The following is a 15315-nucleotide window of genomic DNA, read 5'->3' as shown; positions in this document are numbered from 1 at the left end:
GTGCCAACCTTCTACGTGATGACAAGCAGCTGTGAGTGTATGGTACCAAACACCTAGACTAGACACATACATACATACATACCATCAAACAAACGATCTGTCTCTTCAAGGTGAAGGTGATACTTTATCAAAGAAAATGATTTTCAAAAAAGATACGTGCTATGAAAAAGAGTATTCTGAAAATACATGTTTGGAAATGGTTCCATCATAGAGTGATTTTGTTACCAAAAATTCTACATGTATCACCTACAAAAACTCTCATCTATTTCAATTTAAAAATTGGTAACAGAATATTCTAACTTGTTTAATAATGTTCCAATCAGTTTCAATGTGTTTTTGATCCCATTTATTAAAAAGATGAAATTGGTAAAACATTGGTAAAAACAACTGATTTTCATTAGAGAATACAGAGATTTACTAGCCACATTTTAACAAACATTTTGCATATTTTGTGTACAGGATTAATAAATGATATCACATTTTATTAAGTGCAAACAATGATGCACTTCTTCCATTTGCATCTATTTTTCTTTCTGAGCTATCAGTTTTAGCTTTGGCGGCATTAAAACCATATAGCAAAGAAAACTGAACTTAGAACCAGACCTTTAAATCATTTCATCACCAAGTGTTAAACTAAGATTTTGAAAAATAACAAAACAGGAGTTCCTACTGTGGTGCAGTAGGTTAAGGATCCCACATTGTCTCTGGCAGAACAGATTCTATACCCAGCAGGATCCACAGCTGTGGCATAGGCTCAGATTGGATCCCTGGCTCCCGGGAACTTCAATGTGCCATGAGCACGGCAAGAAAAAAAAAAAAAAAAGTATATTCAACGATAGGATTTGGGGGACCACAGTTAATTTTAAAATATTATTTATTCGACCTATAACTCTTTCTTTTAAATATCTATTTATGAATGTTTTATAGCATATACTAGCACATAAGTACCTTAAGCAATTTTAAATAAACATGGGCATGCATTAGGGCACTTGCTCATATTTTGTTGATGGTGTGCTCTACCTAAAAAAATTCCTATTATAATCAGGAATTCTCCCAAATAAGCCTTAAAATTATCCTGCCAAGAGGAATTCTTCCAGTCTCAACTTTACCAACAATATTGTCCAATTGCCCTTAGGCAATCCTAGCCCCCTAACATTTCTATTTCCTTCTCTCCTTAAACATCCTAAATTATAATCCTTTCATCTCAGCAACTGAAAATTCTATATTCACCCAAATCAAACAGAGAGGATACCAACTAGTGCTACTATGTGAGGACATTCAAACATTTTATTAATAATCAAAGTTATTTACTTTTAAGATGCAATAACAATATATTTATTTAAAATTAAATGAAAGCTTCATTTGAAATAATTTAGGATGACCAAATAATTTAATGCCCCACCTACTAAATGTAATGCTATTTCTATTTTTAAACTATCTGAAATAAATTTGTTAAATAAGCAAAACTAAAGACTATATTATCACAGCCTAACAAAATTTAAAGGGCATTGATAAAAATGTCCTTACAGGGATTTTAATAGAAATCAGTGTATGCAGAGATCAAAAAGGAAGAAGAGAAGGAGTTCCCGTCGTGGCGCCGTGGTTAACGAATCCGACTAGGAACAATGAGGTTGCAGGTTCGATCCCTGCCCTTGCTCAGTGGGTTAACGATCCGGCGTTGCCGTGAGCTGTGGTGTGGGTTGCAGATGCAGCTTGGATCCTGCGTTGCTGTGGCTCTGGCATAGGCCAGCGGCTACAGCTCCGATTAGACTCCTAGCCTGGGAACCTCCATATGCTGCGGGAGCAGCCCAAAAAATGACAAAAAGACAAAAAAAAAAAAAAAAAAAGGAAGAAGAGAATAATCAAAAGATGTGAAAATGGAGCTAAAAAAAATTTGAAGAAAAAAATTAGCATACAATATGAAGGCATATTCATTTCCACATACTTTACTCACAGCTCCTACTGATAAATTAATGATTTTCCATATAAACATAATGAAGAAATTGAACACAAAACTTCACAACTAAGACATGACTAATTATGATGAGTGCTTTGGAAAAGGTCCCAAGGTATCATAAATAAAAGCTGAGCTACGGAGTTCCTCTGTGGCTCAGCGGGTTAAGGACGCAGAGTTGCCACTGCAGCATGGCCAAAAAGAAAAAAAAAAAGCTGAGCTGTTTTTCATTCTTTCCCCACCATGCCATACAGAAGAACTAAGAGTCATCAAGTTCACTAGTCCCACTCAATGTAGGTTGCTATACATATATATTTGTCTTGGAGAAAATAAGCCTATTACAAAACAGTATACAATTTAAAACACGTTAAGTATTGAGGGTACATTACCCTACCTTAGCATACTTGTAATTCACACAAATCTATGCAAAAAGTACAAATGAAGGCATTCTCTGGAACCGTTGCCTTTAAAAGTTGAGAGTATCTAATCTCAGAAAGCTAAAAATTTCCTTAATAATGCCTTACTGTTTTAAAAAAATAAGAATTAAATATAACATGCAATTTTGATTGTTCCAAGATTTAAATTCTTCTAACTTCAATATATCTATATTTTTCCTTTTTTTTTTTTTCTGTTTTTCTTTTTGGCCATGTCTATGGCATACAGAAGTTCCCCAGACCAGAGATCAACCCATGCCACAGCAGTAACCAGAGCCACAGCAGTGACGATGCCGGATCCTTAACCCACTGAGCCACCAGAGAACTCATCAATATATCGACTTTCAATGTGCATCTTTATAGTGGGAAAGAACTACAGTTAAGAAATCTTAAAATAGTCCAATTTTCTGCCAGTGTGGATTTGGATTTCAGACTCGAGTAAAAAAATGTTCCTGAGACTCAGTTAATAATAAACTGTGTTCCAAGTTAGTTAAACTTTGTTCAGTTGCTATTTCAGCTTTTATTTTCTTTTTGCTTGGGTTTTGTTTCTTACTAAAGAATTCAACTGAAAATCCTAAAGTAAAATGTTTTGCCTTTTTTTTTTTTTTTTATGGCTGCACCAGCAATCCTGGGCCAGGGATTGAATCCAAGCCACAGCTGCAGCAGTGCCTGACCCTTTAACCCATTGCCCCAGGCCTGGGATCGATCCATCATCTCCGCAGCGACCCAAGCCATTGCAGTCTGATTTAGTCACTGCACCACAGAGGGAACTCCTAAAGGAAAATGTTTTTAAAGTTATCATAACTGGAGTGCCCATCGTGGCACAGTGGAAACGAATCCAACAAGTAACCATGAGGTTTTGCAGGTTCAATCCCTGGCCTCGCTCAGTGGGTTAAGGATCCTTTGTTGCCATGAGCTGTGGGTGTAGGTTGCAGATGTGGCTCGGATCTGATGAGGCTGTGGCTGTAGCTGGCAGCTGTAGCTCCAACTGGACCCCTAGAGCTGGGAACCTCCGCATGCTGCGGGTGCAGCCCTGAAAAAAAAAAAAGTATCATAACTCATTTAATATGACTAAGGGGTGTTTTTACACTGTTTTATAAAATATTCACATCTTTTTTCCCTTTCTTTACTCAGTTTCAGAGGCTTCTTCTTCTTTTTTTTTTTTTTTTTTTTTTTTAAGGGCCAAACCTGTGGCCTATGGAAGTTCCCAGGCTAGGGGTCAAATCGGAGCTACAGCTGCTGGCCTACACTACAGCCACAGCAACCCCAGATCCAAGCCACATCTGTGACTTACACCACAGCTCACTGCAACCCCAGATACTTAACCCACTGAGCAGGGCCAGGGATCGAACCCACATCCTCATGGATACTAGTCAGATTCATTTCCACTACACCACAACGAGAATTCCCAAAACCTTTATTTTTAATGAAAAGATATCATATTTTTCATGGCATTATCAATACTTTGAGTCTACAGCATGCCAAAGCAACAGTAAGGAAAACAATAGGTTAAGGCCACTGGAAAACAGGGCCATAACTTCTCCAGTTTATGTGACCACAAAGCCCTTTTCAGAAAGTGATTATGTCGCAAAGTCATATATGTTGCAAAATCTCAATAGGTGTGTTTAATTTGGAGAAACAAGTTATTAAACACCAGAAAACTTCCAAAACAAAGGCAGAAAAGAAGGCTTGTGGGCTCAGAGAAAAGGCATTCAAAGAGTTATTAGAAAATATGAGATTCCAGATTATAAAACTAAAAAGAGTGGATTTATTATCCATATGTGAAAGTTATCAAGAGTACAGAGGGGTTGTTTCTCTTACTACTACTTCTGCTATTGTTTCATCATCATCATTGTATAATAATAATTTGTACTGCCTCCCCAAAATCTGAATCACTCTGAGGATTAATTCATTTTCACATATCCCTCAATTTAAAAAGAAGTTATAGAATATATGAACTTTGCAGTTGGAAAAACTTAATCATAAATGTGAGACACCTAAAAGCCTGTAACAAATAAGGAAAACTCAGAAATAACACCCAAAGGAGTTCCCGCTGTGTCACGACAGGATCAATGGGGTTTCTGAAGTGCTGGGATGCAGGTTTGATCCTGGGTCCAGCACAGTGGGTTAAGATTCCGGAGTTGCCACAGCTGCTGTATAAGTCACAACTGTGGCTCAGATCCGATCCCTGGCCTGGGAACTGCATATGCCACAGGGCGACCAAAAAAGAAAAAAGAAAAAGAAATAACACCCAGAACTAAAAATTTCCAGATATTTCCCTTTCCCTAAGACCATGCTTGCCAATTGAGAAAAAAAAAAAAAAAAGATTTTTTTTACAGTGCAAGATATAAGATTTTATTAATTCATGGTCTAGATGATCAATTCATATATTAATAAGTCACTTATTTTAATTTTCGAACTTTGTTGACATATTCAAAGGAAAGCAGTAATTTGAAAAATTTCTCTGTACCTTAAAATGTGCTCACAATATCCCTGACCACAAAAACTGAGCTATGAAAGAGAAGTACAGTGGCTAAGCTGCTGGCCTATATGGCCACTTCACACTGATAACAAAGACGGCCTTTCTTGGATCACCAAGATACAAATATGAGACGTTTTGCTATCAGTCCTACAGAATAGTCAATAATCCTGTCAAACATTTCCCCAATGTTCTACGCTTTTCAGGATGTTACTTCAAGTAACCTATTCCTAATTAACCTTCAAGTCACAGCCCAAAGGCCATCTCCTACTAGCAGCTTTCCTTGACTTAGGTACTCCTCTTACACATATCTCCATTGGAGAAACGAGTACACTGCATAGAACTAACTACATTCCTACCTCCTCACTAGGATCAATCATGCAGTTTCATCTTTGAAATCAGGCAATCAAGAAGTTCTCACCTGTTTTACCACCAAGGATCCTTTTATTAATCTTCCCTCATAAAACCCGCATTTTGAAAAATTATTGTCTCTCTACTAGGCATACTTATTATGCTATAATTAAATCATTTCCTGCTTTTAATAATCAAAAACCGATAAAAACTGATGTCTAATGCTTCTGATCAATGTGATATTATTTGTTTATACTTGGGTATATGGAAAATGCAGCATTGGTTTGGCTCTGGAAATAAGTATGAAGATAAAATAAATGAGCACTGACATTGTATAAAAAAGACTGGGGGCGGGGGGGAAGAAGGCCAAAAAGGCCAGCCCTAATTTATGACACACAAGCTTTGTTTATAGCGAATAATATCCTGAAGCAAAACCCAGCTGAAACATTTATTCATATCAAGTAGGAAGTCAGACAGTATGACTGGTAAGATTATCTACCCTGCATACCTTTTATTGGTGAGGCAATGAGTATGAAAGCACTTTGAAAACTGAGTTCTATAAAACATATGAGAATTGAGGGCTCTTTTCATGCCAAGGTTCTACTACAGATTACTTAACTACTGTCAATTAATCCTAACACCCGATTGTCTAGAATTGTTCTACGCACTTCTATATTCATTATCTTCAAACTTAATCTTCCTTACAATCCTACCTGATAAATTATATCACAATCCCCATATTAAAAATTAGGAAGTTGAAACTCAAAGACTGATTGCAGGAGTTCCTGTTGTGGCGCAGGGGAAACAAATCCGACTAGTATCCATGAGGACGCAGGTTCGATCCCTGGCCTCGCTCAGTGGGTCAAGGATCCGGCGTTGCCATGAGCTGTGATATAGGTCACAGAGCCGGCTCAGATCCCGTGTTGCTGTGGCTATGGTATAAGCCAGCAGCTGTAGCTCCCATTCAACCCCTAGCCGGGGAACTTCCATAGCTGCAGGTATGGCCCTAAAAAGCAAAAAAGAGAGAGAGATTGCATTTTCTAAGGTCACACAACTAGTTTAGAAAATAATACTTCAAATAAAAGATTCAAGAGATAAAAATTGAAAGTTTAACTTGGGTTTTTTTTTTTCCCTTGAAGATCTATAATTCAAATGAAGAGTATATGTTTCCATTTTTTCTTAAAATCAAAGCAAAAGAAAGCAGATTAAGAAGAACTGTCTTTTGACATGAAGAACTTCTCAGTGTTAATCATTGAAACACATAACCAAAGATTATAAAATCTCTTTCTTTGCTGGCTCCCCCACCCTCCTCCCCCAAAAAAAGCTTCTTAAATGATTAGAATGGAGAAATATACCCTTGAAGAAAGGAGGATGACAGATGAAATGACCTTTCATCTGTCCTTAGAACTGGACATTCCAAATTTGAGAGCTGGACCTCCACACTCTACATTTAGTCACTACTCTAAGTGTGGCAGACTACTTATGAAATCTTTCTAGGAAAGAAAGGCGCATGTATTGCTGAGAATACTTCATATAAGAGGAAAAGAAATCAATTGTGTAACTTGCCAAGGATTACACAAGTACCTAGTAAAGTGGAAATGGGATGCAGATCTAAGTACACCACCACTTCAACAGTAGTATAGAACAGGTATTAAATTTATGCCAAGCATATACCTTAGTTTTTTACATTTATCCATCTCGCTTAATCCTTACAATAGCCTTATGACGTAGATATTATTATTATTCCCATTTTAGAGATGAAGAAGTAAAAAGTTAGTGATTATACCATGGATATATTGGGGGTAGATGGAGTGGGTGAATTATCCTACATAGAAGGTTCAATGACCTTGGATTATAGCTGGATATTATTTTTGAGAAAATAGCAACATTTCTGCCCTTTGATATTCTTTCCCAAGAAAGAACATAGGATCATTCTTCTCCACTTCTACCACTGACCTGCTTACTAGCACCATGACAAATGTACCTAAATTTCCCATCTACCAAATATTAAAAATCTTCAATAGAAAAGAAAATCCTGAAAAAGTAAAAACTTGTGACTTCAAAAATGCCTTTCAGGATACCTAGAACTTAATGCTCAATCACGTTACACAGTTATCTCTTTGTAAAGTATAAAAGGAAATACTTGCAACCATGCCTCAAAATGAGTTCCACTTGAAATCTACGCTTGTCATTAAAAAAAAATCTGTTGCATTTTCACTCTTCCACATATTGTGCTTGTGTAGTCGTGGAAACTAAAGCATCTTTAATTTTCTTTGTCTAATTTTAAAGAACTACTTTTCAAAGAAGCAAAGAGATTGTGCTCAGTGAAGTCAGAATCACAAACAGCACTAAAGTCCCCTGTTTGCATTTGAATGGATATATTAAAGACAGACAATTCAATTCATCTCTTTAACATGACTAGAAACAACAAATTATTGAAGATAGCAGGGATAATAGATCATTTAAAGATTTATCTTGTGAGATTTTCAGAGAAGAAAGAGATCAAGGGGGAACTTGAAATGAGAGAATATAGAATGTTTGCATAGACACAAATATGCACATCATATAAAGTCCTTTGAATTCACCTTATGTGTATCATGATTACTTATATATGTCATCATTGAAAAGCATAAATATCAATATACTCAAGTAAGTTTGATCCAAAATAGTTTAAAATACAAAAACTCTTAAAGGATTTATGTCACATTAGGCTTCTTCAATACATGGTGCTTTAATCCGAAGAAACCTAAAAGCTTTATAGACCAGGGAAGCTTAGTAAATAAACTATGTTAGTGAATTCTTCACCACATGTGTAGAGAGAGAGCCATACGGAAATAGAAAATCTAGAAAATTATAGAGCAGAAAATTCAAGTTAGTTACCAAAGATGCCAAATCTTCTAAAATATATACAACATTGGACTACCAATTGTTAGATTTTTTTTCACTATCTATCCCTAGACAATTACAGGTTATGATGCTAGCACAGTTCTTTATAAATACAATCAAACATCTCCCTATAAATGCAAAGACCTAACTCTTTAGATAAACATGAAGATTTCCATAGTTTCAAATAACTGTTTTTCACTTGAAGGAGTATGAAAGAGAATGCCAGTATGCTTTTTCTTGACATTAAAAGGTGAAGGAGAACAATTCAAAATTCTTGAAACATTTTGAAAAGTAATTTTTACTAATATTACATACTGTGCAAATTAGTAAGGATTACTAAATGCATTAGCATTATAAAACAGAAACAACTGGGCAGTTGATTTTTTAAATGTAGTTTATAATAGATTGTAGCATCTACAATTAACCTCAGAAAATAATCCACATCTTTACTAAAGATAAAGTTTTTTTGAGTGAATAGTAAAATATGAGTGATATATAAGGGGTCTTAGAGGACCAAGAAGAGATTCTGAATATAAACAAGCCATCATTCTGGTAAAAAGAAATACAAACAACTAGAATAAAAATAGTTGATGCACAAAAGCCATAATGAGGGGGTAGCTCAAAAAATAACTTCTACTTTGAATGGTTTGGATGAAATACAAATTATCCACAGAAAAGTGTGGACTGGCATAAATGTTTGTACAAAATTATAAGTGTATTTCAAGAAGTATGCAAGAGGCAACCGCCTGCATGTTGCACAAGGTCCCGGCAACGCTCTGCTTAAGTGCTAGTGCACAGAGTCCAAACCACTGCATTTTAATTACCATGCAGCCTCAGATATATTGCCTTTGATATGGAAATGTTCTTGTTCTCTCATCTTCACATATGGTCTCATGCACAGAAATCTTTATCTGATTCATAAAAAATAAACTAGAATCCAATCTCAACACCTGACCTCAGTGCTTAGAAGTTTTTTACTAAGCATGGTGTCACTATAAAAAGAATGACTAATATTAGTGTAAAGTTGGATATTTTGAGCAACCATATGAAGGACTTGCAGTTAAAAACTGAATTGATACTGCTTCTCTGATGTTTGAGGGTTTTGTGGTCCCTTTTTTTGAGACTAACACCGATTTGAGGAAAAACAGACCAACCAAGCACTCTTTTTTGGAGGTGAGAGAGTCTATGGTAGATTTAAATGATATTCCACTTACAACCTCTAGCCACACTCTCATTTGATATTTTTATCCAAATTATGACAATGGATATTTAAATTTTAAAATTGCTATCAAAAGCCATAACACCAAAATTTAAAATTATTTCCAGTTAGACTAAATGTCTGAATAAAACAGCTGAAAAGCTTTTACCCTCTTCCACAGAACAAGGAAAATAAAAATATTCTTCCTATAAGTGAATAATGAATATATAATGAGAGAATGATGAAAGTTTCTGATATAACTCTTACCAAAACAATTAGTTTTCAGATCACAGTTGAAGAACCACAAGCGAAAAGGATATGCTATACATTTAAAACATTCTTGCATTTAACAAAAATTGCTTTTCATAAACTACCAGAATGCCAGTTTGGTTTTGTTTTTGTTTTACTTGAGTATGTTGATATTCAGAGTATAATCAGGAGAAAATGTGAGTTAGGATAAAGACATAAAATGTTCAATATATTATTTTCCTTATTAGGAAAAAATTATAGGGGAGAATGATATTTTTTAAACAAGAAGCAATCCAAATACAAAGATAGTCCATTTTCTGCTCTAAAAAGCAGTGAGTACTTGTTAATTTTTAGCAAGCTTTTATAATAAAATCTGTTCTCATTAAACCTCATATACCCACATAACTTAATAATTCTGAAATAACCTAGATTAACTTTTTTTAAAAAATGGTAATATGACCCATCTAACCTCATGACAGCAGATAATACGTCCCATCTGCAAATCATCTTGCTGAATGTTATCTGTGTTTTATCATTTCTAGTACCTGTCTGTGCCTGATATGGTACTCTCAGACACATTAGCTTGATGGAATGTTTCACTTGACTTCAAAAACATCAATTGATATATATACACCCCTAAACTATATTTAAACAAATAGCTCTTAGAACAACCAAAATTTTAGTATCGTACTATACTTTATATAATCATGTTTGTAAATAATGAACTGTATATATGAATTCTCTCACTAACAAGAAAATTCTTTCAAACTTAGATATAACCTAATAATATTGAAAGGTATAGAAAATACTAAAAGTAACAGTTAAAATCAATGTATATTAAACTTTGTTAAAAGAAAATTCATTTACTCCATTACCTAGCATACTAACGGAAAGAGGGTTGTTTAAAATGTCACTAGTTTCTTCAGTATAAGATGGATATGTGTAAAAATTTCAATAATGACTAATAACCCACTAATCCCTAAAAGTCAAAAAGAAAACAGACATAAAATCTCAATAATGCCACCAAAATTTATCATTTAGGTATTTAAAGTAACATACTTTAAAACCTTATAAAAGAAAGATTTACTGGATAAGTTAACATTTTAAATATGTGCTTTGCCCTTACTAGGAAAAATCTAGTTGCTTTCTATTACTAATGAAAAAAATGTTAAGCTGACAATATGCCTATTGAATGTCAATTCTTCAGTAACTGAATCCATTATACAATCAACTTAAGGTATAGATATTGATAGTGCTTTATTAATTAATTTTATGTTTATCTTCATAGTATAACATTGAGTGTTGTAGTTATAAAATATACTATTATAGGCGTTTGTATCATGGTCCATAAGAATAAACTTAAAATTTTTTTGCATTTTAAAAAATACATATACACCAAGAGAAAGTTCCTTCTCATTACTTCCAAAATAAAACCTACAAACAACAATAAACAGGATAAACAATAAACAAAAAAACTATCTAGTTTTGCCACTATAAATAAAGGAGTTTGGTGAGAGAGCAGATGTAAAAGGATGTGGTAGTGGTACATGAGAAAAGCAAGAAAGGATATCAGTTGCTTAAGGAATCAATGACCTAGCACTTGTCTGGATCCTGGTTACTTACTGCCTTTGGTCATAAACTAGATCTAATAAGTGTAGTGCACACTTGCTTGCTTTCAGAATCTGAAAAAAAAATTTTTTGGTTGGCGTTGGTGGTTGTTCTTGTTTTAGAAAGGGACAATCTCTCTTGATTTATGAGGTTTTCAAAAATGTAGGAAGAAAAAAAAATTTATATGTCATTTGGCCTACAGCCCATACACTCACATATGTGTATTGAGGAAGATACACTCAAATATATAGAGGTAACACATTTATGATCTAGTATAGAAAAAAGTCAGTCATAACTTTTCCCATACTATAATAAAATGAAATGTTTCACTGATTCGATAAAAAGCAAATGCAGCTAAATAAACTATGTCCCCACCTCCCATTGGAAACGTACACTCGATGCTGCAGAAAAACTAACCCTATCTAACCCTATCCCACTAAGTTTGTGGAAGGTTTAGGATTTGTTTGTTTTAAAATAAAGAGAATCTTCCAATAGATATCGGGAATATCCAAGTGGCCTAGAAACAAGGGGATGTGGGAGACTGATGAAAGTGCCTAATGCAGAGTGTTGAATTCCACTGTGACTGCACAGTTACAGGGGAAGGTCATGTTCATGACTGCAGAAATCTGGTCTCTGCAAGAGACTGCAAGCTAAAGCTGACCTGAGGCTGGGGTCTGGGAAGCTAGGTAGGAAGTTCAAGCACCAATGTGGTGTACAGAGAGGACAAGGCACTGCTTCCAAGAACCCCAGGCTGAACAAGAGTGAGACAGGAAGACACAGCAGATATTCCCAGGTTCACCCCACAGTGAACACGAGCAGCCCCAAGTGGCTAGGCCTGGAGGGGAAAACAGAGGCTGCAATCAGGGCAGAGACAGCAATTTGCTGAGACTTCTGGGGCGGGTGTGGGAGGGAGCAAAGAGACAGGTGAACAGTCCAACTAGAAGGTGAAGAAGCCCCTACCCAAGCCAGGATACAGTGCCAAATCTAGGCTAGTCCTACTGGGTTAGTGCAGACTTAGGGCTAGTAGCAGCCCTCCCCCATGGGCGGGGTGTGGAGAGTAGATATATTGCCAGATTTACTCTGCATCCCCTTTCCTCATTCAGTCTGTACCCTGCCGCTGGTATCCCGTTTGCCCATCTAACCAGTGGTCCGCCCTCAGCCGAAAAATAGAGGAGAAACAGGAAGAGAAGGGAAAAGAGAGGAAGAAAAATCAAAGACAAGGCTACACTGTCACAGTCTTCTCTGGTGCCAGGGCCTCCCGGGGCTCTCCAAGTCGTTCGGCCCTCCCTCAGGAATCCTGTAGCCCTGAACAGAGCTGAGTGGACCCGGTCCGCCAAGCCCGTGCCTATGGGCCTCCGGGACGAGGTGCTGAGTGCGCAGGCTAATTATACATGTGGCATTTGGGCAGCCGACTGTCCAGTGACACCTTACCTTATGAGGAAACGTCAACCCCAGCAACTGTTCAAAACAAAATGCCATCGCGGGATCAGCTTCGCCGGCTCTTGGCCGGTTCGGGATTGCTTTTCCCACAGCCTCTCGCACTTAGCGCAAGAATGTGGCCTGGGGAGGCCAGTCGTGAGCTGGCGGACCAGCGGGGGCGGGGGCGGCGGGGGGGAACAGGCGGGGCGATTCTTGCCAGGTGTCGGTCCTGTTCCCCCCCCCCTCCATGGACCAGCTCGCGGACCCGACCACTTGACCTTTTTATTCACCAAACCCACCTCCTAGAAATAGACTGGGCGGGGCTGTGTCTGTTCTCCTTGGGACTCAGGGAGAAACCTGGGCATGTGACTATAAAGGGCAGAAGGGAGGAGACCCTAGGGAGGTAGGGAGAGGGGGCACTCTCCCGTCCCTACTCCACTGGGTTGTTGGCTGGGCCGCCGGGCCACAGCCAAAAGCCCGGCCGCAGGAGTTCGCGCCGGGGTCAAGCGCCCGGGACAAGGACGTCATCCAGCGCCTCATTGACAGTGCGATGGGAGGTCCAGAGCCCCCCACCCCACCCCCACCCCAGTTTGCCTCTGCGACGGCTTTGGGTCATCTCGAGATTGAAACTTCAAGCACGGCCCTCGGAGGAGGTCACACACACACACACACACACACACACACACGCACACACACACTGAAGCAGCCGGGACGGCCCATCTCGCTAACAGCCCAGCCCCACCAGCACAGACGAAGACTTATTTTTAGTCCCCAAATAGGAGCAGCATTCACTATGTGGCAATTCATACAAACGTTTCAAACTTGGTCGGCCTAAAAGAGCTTTAAAAAAAAAAAAACTCAAAGGACGCCAGCAACAACCACCTTTTATCTGCTCTAAACACACCAATTCTCTCTTTATCTTAAAGCTCCGCAAAACGCCCGGGAAACAGCCTAGGAAACGGAGCTAATCTGTCCTCCGCAGCCCCAGGCCGCTCCTCTTAGCGCCGGAGCAACCCCAGCAATCTTTACACAAGCCCCTTCCCTTTTCTGACCGGCCCTTTAAGGAAAAAGAAAGCAGCTCCCTCTGGGAGCGGCCAGGCTCGGGCTGGGCCCCGGGCGGGTGGCAGCACCGCCCCCGGGCCTGGGCCGAACCCCAGAGCGGCGGATCTCTGCCGGTCTGCGGAGAGGGCAGCGGGCGGCCGGGCCCGGGCAGGGCGCCGAGAAGGACGGAGGGCTTAGTGAAGAAACGTGCGGGCAACCATGCGCCTGCAGCGGGGACTCTAAGGCCGAGCACGCGCGAGGAAGGGCTGGGCGACCCCTCACACACGTCCCCGCCAGCGCCGCACCACTGCCCAAGCGTCCAGGGAAAGAGGTCCACGGATTAGAGTTTGGGTTTCGGATTGTCTTAGAGTTCGGTTTGCTTATTCCTAAAAACATCGTAAAAAGTCACGTCCAAAAAATGGCTGGAGGGGAGGAAGGGAGAGAGGAGGGAACTGGAGGCAACTCGCGCAGGGTCCCCGGAAAGTTGCGGCGGAGCGGCGGTTGGGTGAGGGTGGGAGGGAGCGTCCGGGTTTTCTAGCGACCCGGGTTTTCTTTACGAGCTCCTCCGGGTAAACTTCACCCGGGCGTGGAGCGCGGCGGACGGAGATCTTCGACTCTTGCCCGCCCTCGGCCAGCGTCAACCCCACAAATAGCCAAAGTTTCCAAACCAAAATGGGGGTGGGGTGGGGGTAGCGTTAGGAAGCCCAGAAACCCAGCAGGTCCTCCCGGCCTCCCGCACCCCAAGCTTGGCTAACACTGAAGCGCTCCGGTAAACTGCGGCATCGCAGTCACACACGGCTAATCAACCCAACACTTTTCAAGAAAACAAAATATCCGCTGGGAAACTTACTTTGCATTTAGTCTCTATTCTTTGGGGGGATGCGGTTTAGGTCGGCTCGTAAGGGAAGCTCGTTTTGTCCAGGTTGGATATTGTCTACTTATGGATCAGCCCTTGGGTGAGGGTTTATTTTAATTTATGGCTTATGCATTCTTTTAAGGTCGATTTACATGACCTCCGGCTACAACTAAGACAGCCGAGGAGGGCACTCCAGTCGTCAGTCGGCCAAACCCACAATTAAAACAGCCCTCCCCCTAGTCGGTGTGACTAGGACTCTGCCAGGGTAGGCTGACTGCCGGCTTTTCTCTTTTTTCTCTCTCTTATTTCTTCACTTCTCCCTTTTCCCCTTCTTTCTTTATATCTTTCTTTTTTAATATCACGAAATAAGATGTGATATCAGTTGGAAAGTTTCGGTATAACTTTCTTTAAACCCAAGCCTGCAGCGATAGTGAGACATACGGCGCTCACAAAGCCCTCAGGATGCTGCCCTCTTGTGGGCACAAAGGGCCTTTCCACCCAGCGGTCCCATCTGAACCTTCACAGAGTACACACTCTATGCTTACACACACGCGCGCACACATACACGCACGCACGCACACACGCAGAGAGAGAACACTACACACATAGATACACGAGCTACCTCCATCACACACTTGCGCAAACTTCAATGAAATACCTACCTCAAACTTCACGGAGACTTAAAAATTCATTCTCTAAGCCACCTGACTTCTTTTTCATACCATTCCCAGTTATATAGATTAGAATATCTATATGGGGAGGCAGAGGAGGAGGAATAAAGTGGGCCGAGAGGGCGGACAGATTTCCGGACGAATACTTAGGATGGCGATAACAGCTTTC

The 15315-nt window shown here is 39.5% G+C and overlaps 1 protein-coding gene across 19 annotated transcripts in view; it reads right to left on the bottom strand.

The window, feature by feature from the left end:
• SOX6 (SRY-box transcription factor 6) overlaps window positions 1-14561 on the bottom strand; it is a 614027-nt gene extending 599466 nt beyond the window's left edge. For all 19 annotated transcript variants that reach the window (XM_021085331.2, XM_085011890.1, XM_085011902.1 and 16 more), the window contains exon 1: window positions 14470-14561. The gene's annotated coding sequence lies outside the window, so the exon portion shown is untranslated. The remainder of the gene's footprint in view (window positions 1-14469) is intronic.
• Window positions 14562-15315: the final 754 nt, after the last annotated feature.

This window comes from Sus scrofa, chromosome 2, assembly GCF_054392235.1.
Source record: "Sus scrofa isolate SSC_HxYL_T2T_F1_AM1 chromosome 2, Sscrofa_HxYL_maternal_Yorkshire_Landrace_v2.0, whole genome shotgun sequence".
In the NCBI taxonomy this organism is placed as follows: Eukaryota; Metazoa; Chordata; class Mammalia; order Artiodactyla; family Suidae; genus Sus; species Sus scrofa.
This window is presented reverse-complemented; position numbering and strand designations above follow the sequence as displayed.